Source organism: Sciurus carolinensis, chromosome 5 (assembly GCF_902686445.1).
Source record: "Sciurus carolinensis chromosome 5, mSciCar1.2, whole genome shotgun sequence".
NCBI lineage: Eukaryota > Metazoa > Chordata > Mammalia > Rodentia > Sciuridae > Sciurus > Sciurus carolinensis.
In genome coordinates, this window is record NC_062217.1 from 103,036,512 (window position 1) to 103,058,260 (window position 21,749).

Consider the following 21,749-nt stretch of genomic DNA (forward strand, 5'->3'; position numbering starts at 1 on the left):
AGTTTTTGTCTACATAGCCATTGCACATTACACTTTCACAAGACTCCACAGTCAATGTCATCACTGTCTATGGCTAAAGAGTGTGACCACAAATGCATGAGGTCATAAAAGTGAGGTCCAACTGTCCACTTTTTGGCAGTCCCATTTTGGGCATCAAAAGCTTGGTTCAACCTCAAGTTTGACCAAAAAAAAAAAAAGATTTTTTCCAAAGTTTTCATAAAGAAAATTCTATCTGTTCATCGCCTTCCCTTTTAGAACTTCTCCGCCATACATTTACTGCAGAAACTTCCACTTCCTCTGTTTCTTCCTGTGGAATATCATCACTGACAGGAGAGCTACCCTGAAACACATCTACTTCTTCACTTGAATCATTTTCTTCAGTAGGTGCTTGCTTGGAGCGTCCTACACGGCTCTGCTGTGCTCTCCTTGATGCTCGGTGCTTTGGGTTTCTGTTCTTGTACCAACTTAGTCAGGTCATCCATACCTAATTTCTCCTCTGGATCTGTGACAGGGTTTTTTGGGTTTTTTTTTTTTCCCCCAATTTCTAGGCTTCTCTAATTCAGACCTTACAAGATCAGAGTCATCTCTCTTGTCACTTTTTTTTCCCAGCAAAGGTGAAGACATTGTGTAATCTTCATTTTCACTGTGATCCATTTCAGAACTATCAAGCCTCCCTTTTATTCTTCCAGGAGAGCTTGGATTTGAGCTGCTGCCTGCATTGTTTATAGTTTCCATTCATGATGATTTGGTCTGAGATTGTTTGCCTGCTGATGAAAGTGGCTTATTAACAGCTCCTAGAACATTGGTTGTTTTAGGTTTTCCAGGAGTGAAAAATGATTTCATTTCTGGAGGCAGGTAATTTTTGGTGTTACTGAAATTCTTAACAGGTTGGATGAAAAAACGAACTGGTGTTACTCAGTCTTTAGGAGATTCCAAACTGTATGTGGTGCTCTTTGACATGATGATATTCGTGGCAACATCACACACACTGTATAGTTCTTCACTCATTTTTGCATCATCTGGTCCTTGGGCATCTTTTGTTTGTTTAATATTTTCAAACATTTTTCTGATAAATCCATGATGTTATTTTCATTTTTAGCCATTAATATTTCCAGAACAAACCAAACACATTCTTTAACATCTGTAAGTTGTTCAATATGCTGTACTTTGACATAACCTGAGTCATGTGCCAAAAGGTGGATTGTGTATGGAACAACATACTCTAGTAGAAGAGACAATATTTTTTCACTAACAGCTGCATGTTGCTTCAGATACTCTCATCTTACATTTCTAATTTTTACTAGACACTGTCTGGTATGAGCTCTTCTCTCTTTTACAGGATCTTTAGCACAAAGTGCACAGATTGCCATATACTCAAGTGGAAACCGTAATCGGGAAAGGCCTCTGTGATGTTTCTGAGCAAACACTTGTCTTACTTATAGCATTCATCATTGACAGTTAATGCACATAACTGATACTGTTCTAATGTGATGGTTTCATGGTAGCAGGGTTCTTGTGCCAGTTTCACAATAGCACTTCCAGCAGCAAGCCTCAGACGTGACATATCTGGTTTGCTAATTTTCCCCTGATCTGTCAAGTCTCCATCACTGTACAATATTGTTGTTAGCAATCTTAAGGTAGAAGTTCCTGATTTACTGTGATTATTTTTCATTCCAAGTAGCCATCGAACCATCATTTTAATAGCCTGAATTTTGACCATTGTCTCAGGAGAAACTTCTTCATCTGAAACCCAAAGTTTAGTTGTCCTTTTTTCCTGGAACCAATAATTCATGAGAAGACCTTTCACAATGAAAGTAGCTACCAAAGACTTCAAAGGAGCAGCAAACTAATCAGGTGCAAGAAGAGCAAAATGACCAATAGTAACCAATGGTGTTATAAGATGTTCCAGATTGCTTGGGTCTAGACTCTTATGCAGAGGCTCAAATATCTATGCAAACTGGGTCTCTTCACTAGAAAATATTGCATGGATACAGTGAATGGCATATTTGGCTTGAAGAAGGGGTCCTTGTTTAGATTTGTGATGTAAAACAGGAAGCAAGGCTGATCTAATGTGTGGGAAATCCTCTTCAATTTTGCTTCCTGTATTTTTGAAAATTTTCAGTGCAGCTTCTGCTACTTTTTCATCATCCATTTTCAGACAAGCCAGAAGTGATTCAAATGTTTCAGCAGAATGAAATGAGATAGGATGTGTAAACGAGAGGACCTTAAGCAGTTTCAAACCTGCCCTGATAGCTTGATCAGTAGGAACACCCTCATCTTCATCACCTGCTGTTCCATTTATTGATTTGTTCGCTTGCTTAATAAGAGCACTGATAGATTCAGTCTCTATGTGCACAGGTGCTATCCTCTCCAAGAGAAATTTGATCATTTTCAGGAGAGGTTTTGTAGGTTGTTTAGGGTTGTCCAACTTCTCAGTTGTTTCACGCACACAACCTTCAGCCTCTTTGCAGGAGCATGTTGGACTAACAAGTACTTCTAACTGTTTCCTTATTTTCTCATCATCTTCTAACACTTGTGTGAATTTCTTCATGAAATCCTCAGCCTTACCAGGATCTGGCAAATTTCTTGTAATAACCATCACTTTTGAAAACATGACCTTGACACTGGCATCTGTTTTAGGTTGCTTAATTAAGTCAAGCAAATCCTTTACTTAATGTTGGAGCAGATTTTGACAGTTCCACATTTCATTCAATGCTTTCACAGTATTTAAATCCAGTGTGGGTACACAAGTAATACAAGCACTTAATCCATTCTGTAGTTTCCAGATTGTGGGGAACCATGTATTGAGCAAAGATCCATTCAACAAGTAATCAATCATCAATACTGTTTTGGTAATATATATGTAGCATGTTTTCCAGCTGCTGATTGTAAAGCATACTTCTTATAAATTTGGGCCAGTTCCATCATGGCTTCTTTGCACACTCTCCACCGTATATGTAATGTTCATTATCTCACAAAATTAAGTGATTGTTGACCAGAAGAATATCCTTTTTAGCAGCTGTAACTATAGACACGATAACATCATGTCTAATAGCTTCCTCAGGGTCATGTGACCTCGCTTTAAGATATTCTGTTAAATCCTTTGCTAAATCAGGATGGTTCATGAGACAATGACTAGCAAATTTCACACATTCCAGGCAGATCATTAAACCTGCCCAAGTAGCACTGCCAAAGTGGTCTGTTTTGAGAAGCCAACTCAGAATCCTTTGCCCCGAACATTTTTACTAGTAGTTTAACAACTTGGAGTCGTACCTCATTATCATTGTTTTTTAATTTAAACTCAAACTGGGGTAAAACAGAGAGCAGCAAATGACTATCAATATTGTAGAGCTCCAAAATTAAGTCAAACACATGTTCTGACAAATCACTGATAGATGTTTTCCCAAGCATCAGAACCTGATTAAAAAACTGGTAATATATGGTTCAATAGCTTGAGCTGTCCTCTTCAGTAAAGCCTTTGCCAAATCATAGGCTTGCTTGCTTATATTCTTATGGGCATGCACCAGATTTACCAAAACTGTGTCCCAAAGCTCCTGAGACACTGTATCACCTTCACAAATAATAGAGCTCATGTGCATATGAACTTTCTGATTGTGTCCATTGTTTATAACTGAAAATAATGTTCTGTATACTTGGGTAAAAATTTCATTGCTGTCTTCTAATTCAAAGCAGATGTTATATGATTTGACCCAAGCAATGTTCTCAAGTAAATAAAATACCCATTGAATTGTGGGCTCTTCGCATCCGCTAATCCCTTCAACTGCCTTCTTATAAACATAAATATATCCTTTAGTTTATCAGGGGATGTATAAGGAGCTTCAGGAGCATAAATCCTGAAAATATCAGCAAGGCAGCAGGCCACTAGTAAAAGAACATCTTTATCAGAATGCTTAAGGAAAAAATCTGAAGCAAGATGTAAAGCTAGGTATAGATAAAGCTCCTTTTCTTCTTCAGCGTCCTGGTCCATATGCATGAAAGTTTTCACAACCATCTTTAACCCTCTCACTATCTCCTCTTTAGATATTTTATCTGAGATGTCCTTGACACCAGGATAATAGGTAATTTTTCCATCATTGGTCCTAGTCTTTGAATGAGCCATAGTGGAAATATTTTTACCCCTCCGGGTGATCGAATCGCTACTCCTCTCACTCCGCTGCTCACCGGGATCTGCCACCAATGGCCTCCTCCCCACTCCCCTTCCACAGCCAGACCAGCGGTTCCTTCTCCTTTCCGCTTCAAAATGACCCTCTTTAATCGTTTTAAAGTAAACAATTGATTTGTTGTTAACTAACTAATGAAGCTACACTATTTGGGGGTCAACTCTAAAGTAAATAACACTATTGAATATTTTTTGATTTTCAAATAATTCATTTTATTTCCTCAAAATAAAAAAGAGTCAGTTCATCTATTTCCTGTCTCTGGTAAGGGTGATACTGTCTTCCTTAAAATGTCATTATTAACATCTAAGAAGCATCAAAAGTAAATAGTATTTACAAAGAGAGTAATTGAAAAGAATACTACAGTTATGGTGGAATGGTCTATAAATTCTGAGAATAATGAACAATTTTAGTGAATCATAAGTTCCTTGCCAGTTGTATTCCTTTACTAAAAAACACAGGTTTAAGGAACAATCCACCAAAAATATAAATTTAAAAATATGGTCTTTGATGGTCAAAAATAAACATTAATTTGTGAATCAGTTGTGAATGTGCATTATAGTGATGTTAGTGATTTGTTTCTGGGTTTTGCTTTCAAGAGTAAATCACAACCACTACTACCATGAACATGCACCTTAAAAAGACATAAACAAGTGGCAACCACTCTTAGTGTGTTTCAAAACAAAATTAGTCCACACAACTGGAAAATTTCTTGATGAGTTTAACTGACAAATATTTTTGCTGAATTAGTGTAAAATACAGAGCTCAAAGCTTCATTTAGATGTAATGGACAAACATGAGAGTGTTTAAGTGACCTCTGTACATACTTTTTTTCAGCAAAGATAATACAAGTTCTACGTAGGACCTTACAGTTTCTAACTACCCTTACCAAAAGACAACCATTAGGTAAAACACAGAAGAACACTCTATGAGAAAGTTTTAAAGATCATGAAAGTAATTCATAAGAAGAAAAGGAGCTGTCTCAATTTAATAGCCCTGTAGCTTTTTCAAAAATAATTTTATTTACTTTGTATTGTGAAAAATACAACATGTAGTAGTGAATATTGACTAACCTATAGTTAACATAAAATCTCTTGCCCAAACTCACAACAGATGGTTTGATGCAAATTAAAGCCATCACTCTGCCATTTAGAGTTGGTAGGAAAGGTGTATATTTGAAGGTACATTAGTTTCGAAGTATTTATTTCAATGCCATCATAAATTAAGAAAAACCAACTGATTTAGTAGCATATATACAACCTACTAAATAATATAAAATTAAACTATATGTGACTTGGGACTACAGCTCAGCAGTAGAAAGTTTGCTTAGCATGCATGAGTTCCTGGGTTGAATCCCAGCACCATCAAAATAATAATAATAAAAATAATAATGATAATAATATAGAAAAAAACCTCCAGTATACTAGTCTATTTACATATAATAGCCTTTTTGAATGAAGGTGGGTGCTGTGTTGAGTAAATAGAAGGATATTATCTAAACAACTCCAAAGTGTTAGGAATCCAAAGTAAGGCATATGTTTGTGATTATTTTAGTACCTAATGAAGGGACAATATGCAGATCCCTCATTATTGGTTGTCAGCTGCTTATCTGAAAACCTGGTGCCTTAGTCAGCTTTTTGACTGCTGTGATTAAAAGACCTGACCAGCACAACGGTAGAGGAGAGTTTATTTGAGGGCTCATGGTTTCAGAGGTCTCAGTCCATAGAAGGCCAGCTCCATTCCTTGGGGTTCCAGATGAGGCTGAACATCAAGGCAGGAGAGTGTGGCAGGAAGTGGACAGAGAGAATCCACTCTCCAGATAGAAACTATATACCCATGGTCACGCTCCAATTCCCACCTCCTCCAGCCACATCCTAGCACTTCAATTAATCCCATCAAGGACTAATTCACTAATTGGGTTAAGACTCTTAAAACCCAATTATTTCTCCTCTGAACCTTCCTGCAATGTCTCATATATAAGCTTTCAGGGGACACCTCTCATCCAAACCATAACATCTGAAAAGCACTGATTTTTAAGTTTCTAAAATATATGAGCTTGGTTTTTCAAGATGGTGGACTAGAGGGCCATAGATCTCAATAACACAATCAATAATTTAGACTTAACAGACATTTATAGAATATACCATCCAACCAAGAGCGAATACACTTTCTTCTCAGCAGCACATGGATCCTTCTCTAAAATAGACCATATATTATGCCACAAAGCCAATGTCAGCAAATACAAGAAGATAGAGACACTACCTTGTATTCTATCCGATCATAATGGATTGAAGTTAGAAATAAATGAAAGAGTAAAAAACAGAAACTACTCCAACACCTGGAGATTAAACAATATGCTATTATATGATGAATGGATAACAGAAGATATTAGGAAGGAAATTAAAAAATTCTTAGAGGTAAACGAGAACAAAGAAACATCATATCAAAATCTCTGGGACACTATGAAAGCAGTATTTAGAGGAAGATTTATTTCATGGAACCCATTTAATAAAAGAAGTAAAACTCAAAAAATAAACCATCTAATACTACAGCTCAAAGCCCTAGAAAAAGAAGAACAGACCAACACCAAAAGAAGTAGAAGACAGGAAATAGTTAAGCTCAGAGCTGAAATCAACAAAATTGAAACAAAAGAAACAATACAAAAAGATTGACAAAATAAATAGTTGGTTCTTTGAAAAAATAAACAAAATTGATAAACCCTTAGCCACACTAACAAAGAGAAGACGAGAGAAAACCCAAATCACTAAAATTCGGAATGAACAAGGAAATATCACAACAGACACGACTGAAATACAAAACATAATTAGAAGCTATTTTGAAAACCTATACTCCAACAAAATAGAAAATTTCGAAGACATCAACAGGTTTCTAGAGACATATGAATTGCCTAAACTGAACGAGGAGGACATACACAATTTAAATAGACCAATTTCAAGTAATGAAATAGAAGAAGTCATCAAAAGCCTACCAACAAAGAAAAGTCCAGGACCAGATGGGTTCTCAGCCGAGTTCTACAAAACCTTTAAAGAAGAGCTCATTCCAATACTTCTCAAAGTATTCCAGAAAATAGAAGAGGAGGGAACCCTCCCAAACTCATTCTATGAAGTCAATATTACCCTGATACCTAAACCAGACAGAGACACATCGAGGAAAGAAAATTTCAGACCAATATCCTTAATGAACATCAATGCAAAAATTCTCAACAAAATTTTAGCAAATCGTATACAAAATCATATTAAAAAGATAGTGCACCATGATCAAGTGGGTTTTATCCCAAGGATGCAAGGTTGGCTCAACATCAGGAAATCAATAAATGTAATTCACCATATCAATAGACCTAAAGTCAAGAATCACATGATTATTTCGATAGATGCAGAAAAAGCATTTGATAAAATACAGCACCCCTTCATGCTCAAAACACTAGAAAAAATAGGGATAGTGGGAACATTCCTTAACATTGTGAAGGCCATCTACGCTAAGCCCATGGCTAATATCATTCTAAATGGTGAAAAACTGAAAGTATTCCCTCTAAAAACTGGAACAAGGCAGGGATGCCCTCTTTCACCACTTCTATTCAATATCGTCCTTGAAACTCTAGCCAGAGCAATTAGACAGACCAAAGAAATTAAAGGGATATGAATAGGAAAAGAAGAACTCAAACTATCCCTATTTGCTGATGATATGATTGTATACTTAGAGGAACCAGGAAATTCCACCAGAAAACTTTTAGATCTCATAAGTGAATTCAGTAAAGTAGCGGGTTATAAGATCAAAGCACATAAATCTAAGGCATTTTTATACATAAGCGATGAATCTTCAGAAAAAGAAATTAGGAAAACTACCCCATTCACAATAGCTTTGAAAAAAATAAAATACTTGGGAATCAATCTCACAAAAGAGGTGAAAGACGTCTACAATGAGAACTACAGAACACTAAAGAAAGAAATTCAAGAAAACCTTAGAAGATGGAAAGATCTCCCATGTTCTTGGATAGGAAGAATTAATATTGTCAAAATGGCCATACTACCAAAAGTGCTATACAGATTCAATGCAATTCCAATTAAAATCCCAATGATGTACTTTACAGAAATTGAGCAAGAAATTATGAAATTCATCTGGAAGAATAAAAAACCCAGAATAGCTAAAGCAATCCTTGGCAGAAAGAGTGAAGCAGGGGGTATCCCAATACCAGATCTTCAACTCTACTATAAAGCAACAGTAACAAAAACAGCATGGTATTGGTACCAAAATAGAAAGGTGGATCAATGGTACAGAATAGAGGACACGGACACAAACCCAAATAAATACAATTTTCTCATACTAGACAAAGGGGCCAAAAATATGCAATGGAGAAAAGATAGCCTCTTCTACAAATGGTGCTGGGAGAATTGGAAATCCATATGCAACAGAATGAAACTAAACCCATATCTCTCACCATGCACAAAACTAAACTCAAAATGGATTAAGGACCTCGGAATCAGACCAGAGACCTTCCATCTTATAGAAGAAAATGTAGGTCCAGAGCTTCAACATGTCGGCTTAGGACCAGACTTCCTCAACATGACTCCCATAGCACAAGAAATAAAAGCAAGAATCAATAACTGGGATAGATTCAAACTAAAAAGCTTTCTCTCAGCAAAGGAAACTATCAGCAATGCAAAGAAAGAGCCTACAGAGTGGGAGAAAATCTTTGCCAATCATACTTCAGATAGAGCACTAATCTCCAGAATCTATAAAGAACTCAAAAAACTCTACACCAAGAATGCAAATAATCCAATCGACAAATGGGCTAAGGAAATGAATAGACACTTCACAGAAGAAGATCTACAAGCAATCAACAAACATATGGAAAAATGTTCAACATCTCTAGTAATAAGAAAAATGCAAATCAAAACCAACCTAAGATTCCATCTCACCCCAATTAGAATGGCGATTATTAAGAATACAAGCAACAACAGGTGTTGGCGAGGATGTGGGGAGAAAGGTACACTCATACATTGCTGGTGGGGCTGCAAATTAATGCAGCCACTCTGGAAAGCAGTGTGGAGATTCTTAGAAAACTTGGAATGGAACCACCATTTGACCCAGCTATCCCACTCCTTGGCCTATACCCAAAGGACTTAAAATCAGCATATTACAGAGATACAGCCACATCAATGTTCATAGCTGCTCAGTTCACAATAGCCAGATTGTGGAACCAACCTAGATGTCCTTCAACTGATGAATGGATAAAGAAACTTGGTATATATATACAATGGAATATTACTCAGCCATAAAGAATGATAAAATTATGTCATTTGCAGGCAAATGGATGAATTTGGAGAATATCATGCTAAGTGAGATAAGCCAATCTCAAAAAAACAAAGGAAGAATGATATCTGTAATAAGTGGATGATGACACATAATGGGGGGTGGGAGGGGTTAGTGTTAGGGTTAGAGTTAGGTTTAGGGAGGGGGCAAGAATGGAGGATGGAAGGACTGTATAGAGGAAAAATAGGGGTGGGAGGGGTGGGGGGGAAGGGAAAAAAATAACAGAATGAATCAAACAACATTACCCTATGTAAATTTATGATTACACAAATGGTATGCCTTTATGCCATGTACAAACAGAGAAACAACATGTATCCCATTTGTTTACAATAATAAAAAATAAAATAAAATAAAAAAATAAAATATATGAGCCTGTGGTTCATGTTATTTAACTTTCCAAAACCACCTCATTTGGGCTCAGGTACAAAGTTTGGATCGTCCTAAAGCACAGCTGATGGTGTTAAAAGGGAATGACTGACAGGCACTGGAGCATCGCAGGCTGGCACCATGCCTACACAGATTTCATTTCAGAAGCCTCTCTCTAAAATAGACATAATGTTCTGCATTTAAAACAGAACAATAGCGGGGAATACAGGTATTAGTAACAAAATGAGTCACAAATGTAAAAACAATTATTTTTTTCAGGAGCAATTTTATAAACCTTCTTCAGGGATTAAGCAACATGTTCAACTGGTCACAACACTCTTGAAAAAATTTGCAAAATTAAATCAACTATGATTAATAAAGACCATTTTCTATTCCTGTTCTGATTTTCCCTCTGTTACATCACTCCTTATTTTTGTTGATCATTAAGTGCCAGCTGTCATTTTAGGAATCCAACAGAAAGAAGTAGACTTATAGGATTCATCTTTATGCTTTGACATCACTTCCACTGCTATGTTTTTGTGGTCTGTCCTGTGGTTCAGGAAAGGCTTTCAGGAAGACATCCATTTCCCTCTGGGCTGACTTTTCCCTTTTCAAGACACTGACACAAAACCACAAGTTGCATTTTGCTGTGAATGGCTATTACAGCTCTGCCAGGAGAAGCACGTGAGGAGTGCAGAAGTCACAGAAGGCAGGAGATGTGTGGGGACAGCGCTTCCAAGCACTAGAAATGTGCATTTAATTTATGAGAGGATTTAGTTTCCACTGGTATTTGAAAGAGAAATTCAATTATCACTAGAAACACACACAATTATGTGTGTGTACCTGTGAGAACATACATATGTTAATATGTACATACATAGTTATAAATAAATCATACATATCATTAATTTTTTGGAAGGAAAGTAATAAGAATCCATGTGATTATGGGGCAAATCCTCAAAGCTTTACCACCAGTATAGGAGCTAGTGTTCATTTATACAGTAGCACGTTTTACACATCCCAATCTGCAGAATCATGTCGTAGGGTGTGACGCATTTTGTCTTGATGACATTTGACACTTTCAGACAAAATCACTATCAAGTCAGCAAATCAGAGTAAAGAACCAAGAATACACAGAGGCACCTGCACATGCTAACCAATAAACAAATGTAGGATAACAATAATTTGATTACAAAATAGTGTAGCTCAACATGCATATCAGCAATTTTAAAATGTATTTGAATTGCTCTAATGTATTCCTAATCTCAAAATATTTATTTTTTTCAGAATTGCTAATCAAACCAATAATTTTAAACATGTATTTTAGAACTGAGTCAGTTAACTAATTAATGGAGATTTTTTTTCTTTTTACATTGGGTAGTATCTGTAATATTTTCAGCATTTTTCTTTTTAAATTTTTTCTTTCCTCATTTTGGATTTACAATTTTTGTTCATTTCTATACGAAACACAAATTATTAAAATATATAAAACTAAACCTTTCGGGTCTCACTATATCTGTGCTTACCTCTTAGACAAATAAATATTCGTAGGGAAGTTTTAATGGTTAGAACTCTTTGGGAGCTATCAATTGTTTCAATCATTCACTTAATATTTTAATATTCTTTGTAACTCACACATATATTTGCATTTCCATTGCACATCCACTTCCATCATTTTCAATGTTGAATTGAGCCCACACAAATATATTTTTATTATTATTCCAGTCTCAGTGCAGGAGGATTTACCCTTGCTTAAATATTCAATGCTTTAAGATGTCTACAAAATCTATCATTACTATATACTGATTGAGTAAAGACTACAACCTGTTCCTTTTGTATTCATCATGTGAAAACCATGTGGGTCATCAGGACCAACCCAAACTGCTTTGTGGAAACATTTAGCTCACTAAAGTCTTAGCTGCAACACCTCTCCTCATGACTGAAGAAAAATTCCACACCATTGATGCTCCAGTATCAGGCTTTATTTACATATGTTTATACCGAGAAAACAGCATTTCACTCTTCTGCCCACTGGTTTTTGTTGACATCCATCTTTACTGGTATCACATATTTAATGGGTCTATTAATCAGGATATTTTCAGCTGCAGGGAATAGAAGCTCCTTGGATTCCCCTGGCTTATGCTGTGCAGCCCTTGCCTTCTTCTAGCAAGACTAATTTCAAATGTGCATTTCTCATCTTTCTGTTGAGGCTCATGCTGTGTGTTCAGTTTACTTCACAAGTAAGTTCTAAATACTCTGACATAAGAGAAGCCTTCTCTTATTGAAAGTAACAAATAGTCATTAACTAATTAATGTAGGACCCTAACAGTTTCTTAAATATGCACTCAACTATGGTAAAGGCTACATTTTTATGACATCAAAATTCTGGGCAAGTTTACCATCTAAATGTGTGAGCTGCTCAGTAGCATCCAGTCTTAAACTTAACTAACCAAAAGCTTGGATAGTATATAAACACAGACCAAGTCTGTTTTTATCCTTAAGGCTGGAGACAGAAATGAGTGCAGGTAGGGACAGAAGTACTCAAGGAAACAGGCTACAAGAGCTGCACACATGGTACTTAGCATGCTATTCCCAGGGAAATTCCATCACTAGTCTTGTGGGTTGACATATTGATTAAGATTTTGTATATTTCCAAATTATAAGAGAAGAAATGTCAACATTACTTATCCTACTACTTGGGTGTTTTAGAAGTTACCTAAACAATATATCTAGATGTATTTTTCACTGATTTTAATTATGCTTAATTTTTTTTTTCATTTTTAAAATAAATATATTTAACTATTTACACATTGCCCAAATTTATAAAGATTGGGTCATAAGCTCTCTCCCTGGGCTCAGGTCAAAAAATGATCAGTCTTCAGTCTATGGAAGTGATGTATATATTCAGTGTGACTATTTTCAGAGGCCCAGTGTTTCTTAAATTTAGTGTAACAAGACAGAGGTCACACTGATCTCTGTGGTAACTTTGTCATGTTTAACCTCTTTCTGGACTCCATCAAGAATTCATAAGATATGCAAATGTGTTATTTATACAGTTCTGTTTGCTGTCTTTCCAACAACTCACTGGTGCACTTCAGCTTTGCTTCTTGCTGCATGCCCAGGAGGATGACCAAATGTGGATTTCCATCAGAGCTCACTTCTAAGTTCTAAGTCCGCGTAACAAAGGCACTTAAAGGGTTTCTTATCTCAGTAAATGTCATTGTTATCTAGTAGGTTATTCAAATTAGAAAGTTAGAAACCATTATGATGCCTCCCTCCCCATCAAGGCCATAACCAATCAACACCAAAACCTTTCAATTTTTTCTTCCCAGTGTCTCAGGAATGTTGATTTTTAAACCTATCAAGTTTCTATAATTTAATTGTAAAAGATAATTCATTTCTCTGTACCCCCTTGGTGTACTCTCAAGTACTTTCTGGTGTACTCCTTGTACTTTCTTTGCATGTGGTTTGCAAATATATATTTAGTAGTAAAATAGTTTATAAACACTGACTCCCACCACTAGGTACTAATCCTCTCTGGATACGACAGGTATGTATGAGTCTCCATTTTATCCCCAGAACAATACCAGGGGGTTCAATGACTATTAGAAAGAGAAATGAATGTGCAATCTTGAGTTTCTTTCCTTTATTACACTGATAGAATTATTAATATTATTGTAAATAAATGTTTGCCCTCTTATTTTCTTCCTTAAGGTAGCTTCATACGAGTAAAAATATTGAAAAGGTTTCAGCATTTTACTCTCCTCAAGAGTCGAAGGCTACTTCAGTACCTTACAAGCATTGAGAATATATGGCTTTAATATTTGTCAATTTAATAGAAATGATTTTTCTGTTATTTCTATAATGTTCTCCAAATTGACTTTTTTTGTGTTATCCACATTTTCAAATGTATCAAAAATTAACATAATTGTCTTTTTGAGCCATTTCTAAATTATAATGAAATATGAGTGTATCCTAATCCAATTATCTACATCTATAACAAGATGATAATTATTTGCTAAAAAATAGTTTTTAAAATACTATTTACTTTTTAATTCTATCTGTGACATTTTGGATTGACAGGTGTTTTGCATTTTCTCTAAACAAAGTTAAACTGCTTTTGTATCACATGCCATGGTAAAGATTTTGACCATTATAAAATAAACATAAACTTTTCTTGGTATCAATTCATTTTGAATTTTAGATTTTTAGATGTAATTTTTAAATCTATTGTTTATGTATTTAATTGTAAAAAATAATTTATTTGCCTTATGTAATGATAGAAGGATCCTGTGACCATCATTCTTAAATCCATGAGGAGATAATGAGCAAGAATTTATTCCCTCATATGTGACCAGGGAAGAACTGCAGCAATTAGTTTATAAAGTGAGGTAATTCCATATGCTGATACAAGCATAAAGATCTCTGATACCTTATCTAGTGACAACAAAACAAGGAATAATTCAGCAAAGCTGAGGGATGATTTACGTTTCTGGGGCCAAGGCACTGAGTGGTGTCAGAACACAACTGGAATTTACCACAGCCAAGCTCTTACTTTAAAAGTGGACATGCCACCTGTTCTGGCAATGAATTTATGAAGACAGAAATGGTGCTATAATGATAAAAATGGCCCCAAACTCCATCAATAGTATTTAGAGTAGTGACTCTCCATCGTGGAAAGTGTGTGAGGAAACATTTCAAAGGATTCTTTTGTAACTATGGGTAGAGAATCAAGTCAAAAACTTCTTTTACAGATGGATGAGAAAAGAGATTTTTGGTATGTTTTTGGATATACAGAGTGCTAAAATTCTATTCCTTCTATTAAATTTCATCAAAGTCAAAATGAATAATAAATTAAATAGCTACACATGTAACTTGGCACCTTTGTACTAATTTGACATTGCTGAAGGGAAGAATTCTTGGATATGGAAGGAGAAGCCTTCACTGGGCTCCTGTGCAATTTGTCTGAGAATTGCAGCAATCAGAGGCCACACTGGATCTTCTTATAAGTCAAACATTCTGTTTAATTTTGTCCTGCTTTGACTGTAAGGTGCTCCCTGTCCTTCTATATTTGTTATTGTACTTTTGTATTTTTGCATTTATTTCATTTTTAAATGGCACTCTTTAGATTATATTAATCAGTGTTAATTTGTTGATAGATTTGTATTTTTGATTGATACGTTTTTGCTTTTTTTTTTTGCCAAAGTCATTGATATACTTAAAAACTTTTATGTTTGCAGTAGATTCATTGAAAGATATAATTCTGTAAAGTATCATATTATTTAAATTTTTATGTCATGTTTTTGATCATTTTATTCAAATTATTTTGTTTGTTCTCTATCCTCCATTGTAGAGACATATGTTAATTTTTGGATGTTAATTATTCTTACTTTCTAATTTCATTAAACTCTAGTGAACAGCTACAGTCTTGATGAAATAATACGTAAAAAAAATCTTGAGATTTCTCTAGTGGGCTCGTGCATGGTAATTGTACAATAGATCTGTGTATATATTGTTTGCTTTTCGAATACACTGTATAGGAAGTCTGATCCTAAGCCAACGTGATGAAGATTTGGGTCTACTTTTTCTTCTATTTGGTGAAGGGTCTCTGGTCTAATTCCTAGGTCCTTGATACATTTTGAGTTCAGTTTCTGTGCAGGGTGAGAGATAGGTGTTTAATTTCATTTTGCTGCATACGGATTTCTGGTTTTCCCAGCACCATTTGTTGAACAGGCTATCTTTTCTCCATTGTATGCTTTTGGTACCTTTGTCTAGTATGAGATAACTGTATGTATGTGAGTTTGTCCCTGTATCTTCTATTCTGTACCACTGGTTTACCCATCTATTTTGGTGCCAATACCATGCTGTTTTTGCTACTATTGCTCTATAGTATAGTTTAAGATCTGGTATTGTGATACCTCCTGCATCACTCTTCCTGCTCAGGACTGAATTGGCTATTCTGGGGCTTCCTTAACAAGACTCCCAGAGTGCAAGAAATGAAAACAAGAATTAATAAATGGAATGGATTCAAACTAGAAAGCTTTTTCTCAGCAAAGGAAACAATCAATAATGTGAAAAGAGAGCCTACAGAGTGGGAGGAAAATTTTTTTCACACACACTTCAGACAGAGCACTAATCTCCAAAATTTATAAAGAATTTCAAAAACTTGACACCAAAAATACAAAGAGCCCAATCAATAAAAGGACTAAGAAACTGGACAGACTCTTCACAGAAGAAGATATACAGATGATCAACAAATATATGAAAAATTGTTCAACATCTCTAGTAGAGAAATGCAAATTAAAACCACCCTAAGATTTCATCTCACCCCTATTGGAATGATTATTTTCAACAACACAAGCAATAATGGATGTTGGCATGGATATGGGGTAAAAGGCACACTCATACATTGCTGGTAGAGTTGCAAATTGGTGCAGTCATTCTGGAAAGCAGTATGGAGTTTCCTCAGAAAACTTGAAATGGACCCACCATTTGACCCAATTATCCTACTCCTTGGTTTATACCCAAAGGACTTGAAATCAGCATACTACAGTGAAGCAGCCACATCAATGTTTACAGCACCTCAATTCACAATATCTAGATTGTGGAACCAACCTAAATGCCCTCCAATAGATGAATGGATAAAGAAACTGTGGTATATATACACAATGGAATATTATTCAGCCTTTAAGAAGAATAAAGGTAAATGGATGGAGTTGGAGAATATTATGCTAAGTGAAATAAGCCAATCCCCAAAAACCCAAGGTTGAATGTTTTTTTTCTGACAAGTGTATGATGATACCTGACAGGAGAGGGGGAGTTTGGGGGTGAGAGAAGAATGGAGGAAATTTGGATTGTGTAGAGGGAAATGTGGGGGGAGAGTAGGAGAAGGAAAGATATTGGAATGAAACAGACACCATTACCTTATGTACATGTGTGATTCACAAATGGTGTGAATCTACATCTTGTACAACCATGGAAATGAAAAGTTGTACCCCCTTTGTGTACAATGAATCAAAATGCAATCTGTAAAAATAAAATAAAAAAATAAAAAATATATTTTGTACACATACCTATAATTTAGATCTTGATGATGATATTCAGTACTTACTTAGGGTCATTTATTATTGTCTATGAAAATTTTGTTTTCTGGCAGAATATATTAAAATTTTTCTTAAAATTTTCAGGCTTTTGCCAAGTTTCCTGGTAGTTTCATTAATTATTGCCATAAATTAGAAATTCTTAATTGTTTGAATGCAAATCAATGGCACTATTTTTCTTTCAAATGATTTCAAAGTTTTTAAGAGTCTTTGTCATGTTTCTTTCCTTGGATTTTATTTTAACCAATAGTAACATTGCTGTATATCTTTCTTTAATATTATTCTGGTCTGTCTACATAAGTCTTCTTTTCTTTTCTGTGTTGGACATTGAATCCAAGGTATAACACATGCTAGGAAGCATTCTACCATTGAATTACATCCCCTACCCCAGTCATTTATTTTCAATCATATTATTTATATGAACCTGTAGGTTTTAGCTCAAACTTTAGGCAGAAGATTTTTAAAAATTTTCTTGTTATGTATTGCAATTACTATTAATGTTTAATAGAATCATACTTTTTAAAAAAAGTTATCATTTTAAAAAATAAGGATCTATTTCAATGATGTTAGATTTAAAGTTCATTTTTTATTCGTGCAATAATTTGATGCAGTATTCCTGCTCATCTAGACCTCTGGTGCTTCCACAACCAGGCACCACTCAGTCTGTAGTCCCACAATACCCTAAGTCTTGGGAATTCTCTGGATGTAGCAAGAAATGAAGAGAGTGGAAGAGGCCCATCCATTCCTTCATTTCTTGACCTGGACTGGAATCATGTCATTCCTGCCCACTTGTAGGGAAAAACCTTTGACCTGTTCAATGACCATGGATACCAGGGGAATTGGGAAACAGTCCCCACATAAAAACTGCCTCATAGTGTCACCTTCTATCTTCGTTGATACATCAGTCAGCTTTGCATTGCTACAAAGAAATGCCTGGGGCAGCTAACTTTGTAAGTGTACTTTGCCTTGTTTGGATCTTTCATAAGGCCCTGTCATTACCTTAGACAATTACGTTATCAGTGGGAAAGCTGATTATAGCATCTAAGTAGTCATTTAAAAACATGTGTATAATTTCGTATTCTTAGCTACCATGTTCACCTTGATTATACAGAGAAGTATGAACATTTAGTTAGTTCATTATACTCTAATGCAGTCATTCTTGAGCATATTTGTATGATACAATCATCTCTCTGTATTCATGAGTTTTGCATCTATGAGTTCAAGTGACCATGGATCAAAAATATTTGAGAAATATAAATTGAGGTTTATACTGAACATGACAGGCATTTTTCTTTTCATTATTTTTCAGAAATGGTGCCATGTAACAATAACTTACATAGCATTTACATGGCGTTAGGTATTACAAAGAATCTAGAGATAATTCTACGTGTATAGGAGGCTGTAAACAGATGGTCTGATGTAAAGGACTTGGTAACTGCAGATACTGATATCCAGAGATGGTCCTGGAGCCAATCCCCAATGAACACAGAAGGGAGACTGTACACACTCTTACCTTCTAAATACCTTGACCTTTCCCCTCCTTCAAATCACAAGCATTGTTCACACTTTTAATTTATAAAAATAAAAGCTCTATTACCTATGAAAAGAATTTCTGGATATTAAAAGACTATTACAAAATATGTTGGGCTGGGGGTGTGGCTCAGTGGTGGAGCACTTGCCTGGCACGTGGGAGGCCCTGGGTTCGAGCCCCAGCACTGCATGTAAATAATAAAAAAAATAAATAAATGTTTGTTATTTTAACAAGAGTAGCTGAAACAGGGCAAATATTACTTCTCCATGGTCCTCTTTGTCCTGGGTGGGCTGTGGCTGCTGAGGGACATGGTGATGATAAAGATGGCCAAGAGGAGTGGAAAAATCAGAATGCCATGCTCAGTGCAGACTATTCCAATCAGTTTCATCATGGGGAAAATGAAGATGTGGGAAGTGAACGAAAATGGAGGAATCTAGCTCTCTGCACCCTTGTACCTGACAAATGAGACTGAGTCAAAAGTCACTCTGATGTCCTCAGGGAAACCATCATTTACTCTTGCCTTAGCAATCATCTATCTCATGATTTATACCTGATGATTTACTTGTCTCCACTCAATTGCATGACACTTGTGACTTCTTTATTTTTCATCATGCCCATTATTATTCATTTAAAAAATGCCCATTGCCTAACACATACAAATCATGACTGCTTAGTTGAAAGCAACCAGAAACACATTCTAATAAGAAAAATTGTAACTATGGACATTGACCAGGCTTATGGAATCTGAAGAAGGGTGCAGCAATTGAGGTTCAGGGAAACTAGAAATTGGAGGAACAACCACCTCTGGGAGGGAGATATGCTAGATCTATGCTACATCACTTTCTGTCCTGGAAGCCATCTATCATGACCAAAAGAAAAGAAAGTACCACCATCAGTCTTTGGAGACCTTGGAAGCTAGAGAGTTGTTCTAATTTGTGTCTATTACAAACATTCAATAAAATCTCTTAATAGGCAAGTAAATAAAAAAGCACTCTGATAGAAATATTTTCCACAAGCTCATATTCAAAAACTTTTCTGTACTCCAGAGGGTGAAAATAAAATTTATAAAGTTAACACTGAAATGATTTAATGATACTAAAATAATTTTTACACTCACACCAAAATACATCTACCAAGACTGACTTAAAAGTAGAGGGAAAATATTTCCATTACAAAAAGGAAGCATTTTCTACAACTTGGAAATTTCATTTGAATTAAAAATATTTCACAACCGACTACTATTTTTATTTAAATATCGGGATGCATTGCTAAATTATTATGACCAACACTTTTCATTATTATGATAAATGCTTCTCATTATTATAATAAAGACTATTTGAAAATGAATTAGTTCACACTTTGTCCAGTACAATGGCCCATGGTGTATTCTTAGTCTAAGTAGCAGTTTATTACTCCTCATTTAAATAGTTCTTCAAAACCTGATAGGACATAATGGTATAACCCATGTTAGTATGATGTATACATTGGTTATAATATCTTTTAAAAATCAGATTAACGCTATTCTTAACTGGTGTACATGATGTTAAAATTTGAAATTTTTAAAATATTTGTGATCTAATAGAAAAATCTTAAAAGTTTAAATATTTATTTAAAACATTATTAAAATTTACATTGAAATGGAAGATGCAAATTTTGATGAGTTTTAATTTGAAGAGCTAATTAAAACTTACATCTACATAGTTTATTAATACAAATGCTGTGTTCCATTACATAAAAGACACAATAACAAATATCCCAAGGTAAAGGAATCATAGAGCAAACTATTTTTAATGAGTATAAAAGTAAAATTTATCAACAATTTCGAAGAGTGAGATTTTACCTTGTTTGAGCACCATCAATTTAGCCTGCCATTTGCACACATATGCTATAAGAGGATAGGATTTCTGAGTCAGAGAAAACACTTAGCTTATTACAGCAATAATAGTAGAGCCATAATTTTTTTTCCATTTCAGAGCCCCATATTCCCATGGGGTTATGTAAAGAGGCCCAAGTGACTCATCTCCCAGGAACAGTGCACAGGTTGTGTGAACACAGAAGATCCTTAACTTAAGGATCTCCAACCTTTTATCATGGACAATAGACATGCAAAGCCTTTGCTCCAGGGAAAATACCATCTTTACCTTCCCAGCCTGTTCACCATAGAAACCCTGCTGAAAACATAACCTGGAGCCAAGGCAGCCTTGCTCATAAGACATGCAGATTGAGAGATCCACAGAGAACCTTACCCTACTGCTTACTTACTGAAAACCTTCCTCAGGTTCTCTTTAGGTGTCCTGTCTAATGTACCCAGGTTGACCTGAGAGCAGAAAATCCATATATCATTTTAACTTCTTGGTTCCTCTTCTGTCAAACATGATGCAAAACTGCTCAATATCCAACCAGCTGACTGAACATCAAATAACCATTTGTAAAAACACTATGCTCTGCAGACCACTGAGAATCTAGTGGACCCTACAAAGGAGGAGTATAATAGGAAAAAATTTAGTATACCACCAGTTAGATCATTTCTCATGGCTTATACCTTAATTGACCTATTGGCAAAATCTAAAGTGTGCTTTCCTTTTCATATTATCCCAACTAAGGTTTTAATTATTTGTTCTATTCTTAAATTGATTTCTGCATTAATACCCAAAATTCCCTTCCTCCCAATTTACACAACCATTTTCCCTATGGACTTGAATAACCTTAGTTTAAACTTTCCTTCCACCATTGGACATGATTACTCTGTACTATAAAGCTCCATCTATAATGCTATCCAACTAAAAACCAACTCATATGCATATTAAGTTATTTAGCCTTAAAAATGAATTTGAAAATGTTACATTTGGAAATTAATGTGGCTCATGTTCAGGGTTTTTTATTCTCCTCTAGTTTTATAATATATATTTTAAAGAGGTTTTAGAGCTTACTAGTTTGTTCAATATGATATCCATTAGTCACATGTCTATTGAGAATTATTATTATTATAATCATTATTATTATTTTGTGCTCAGGATTGAAGCCATGAAAGCACATCTCCAGGCCTTTTATTTATTCATTTATTTATTATTTATTTTTTATTTATTAATTATTTTTATTTTGACACAGGATCTAAGTTGCTTAAGGCTGCACTAAGTTGCTAAAGCTGGTTTTGAATGTATGATGCTCCTGCCTCAGCTTTGTTAGCCTCTGGGATTATGTGTGCCAACATCCCCAGGTCTATTGAGAATTTGAGATGTGACT

General features: G+C 35.2%; 1 pseudogene; it reads right to left on the minus strand.

Moving 5' to 3' along the window:
• Positions 1–377: 377 nt before the first annotated feature.
• On the minus strand, positions 378–4,120 carry LOC124985687 (sister chromatid cohesion protein PDS5 homolog B-like; annotated as a pseudogene).
• Between the last annotated feature and the right edge of the window lie 17,629 nt (positions 4,121–21,749).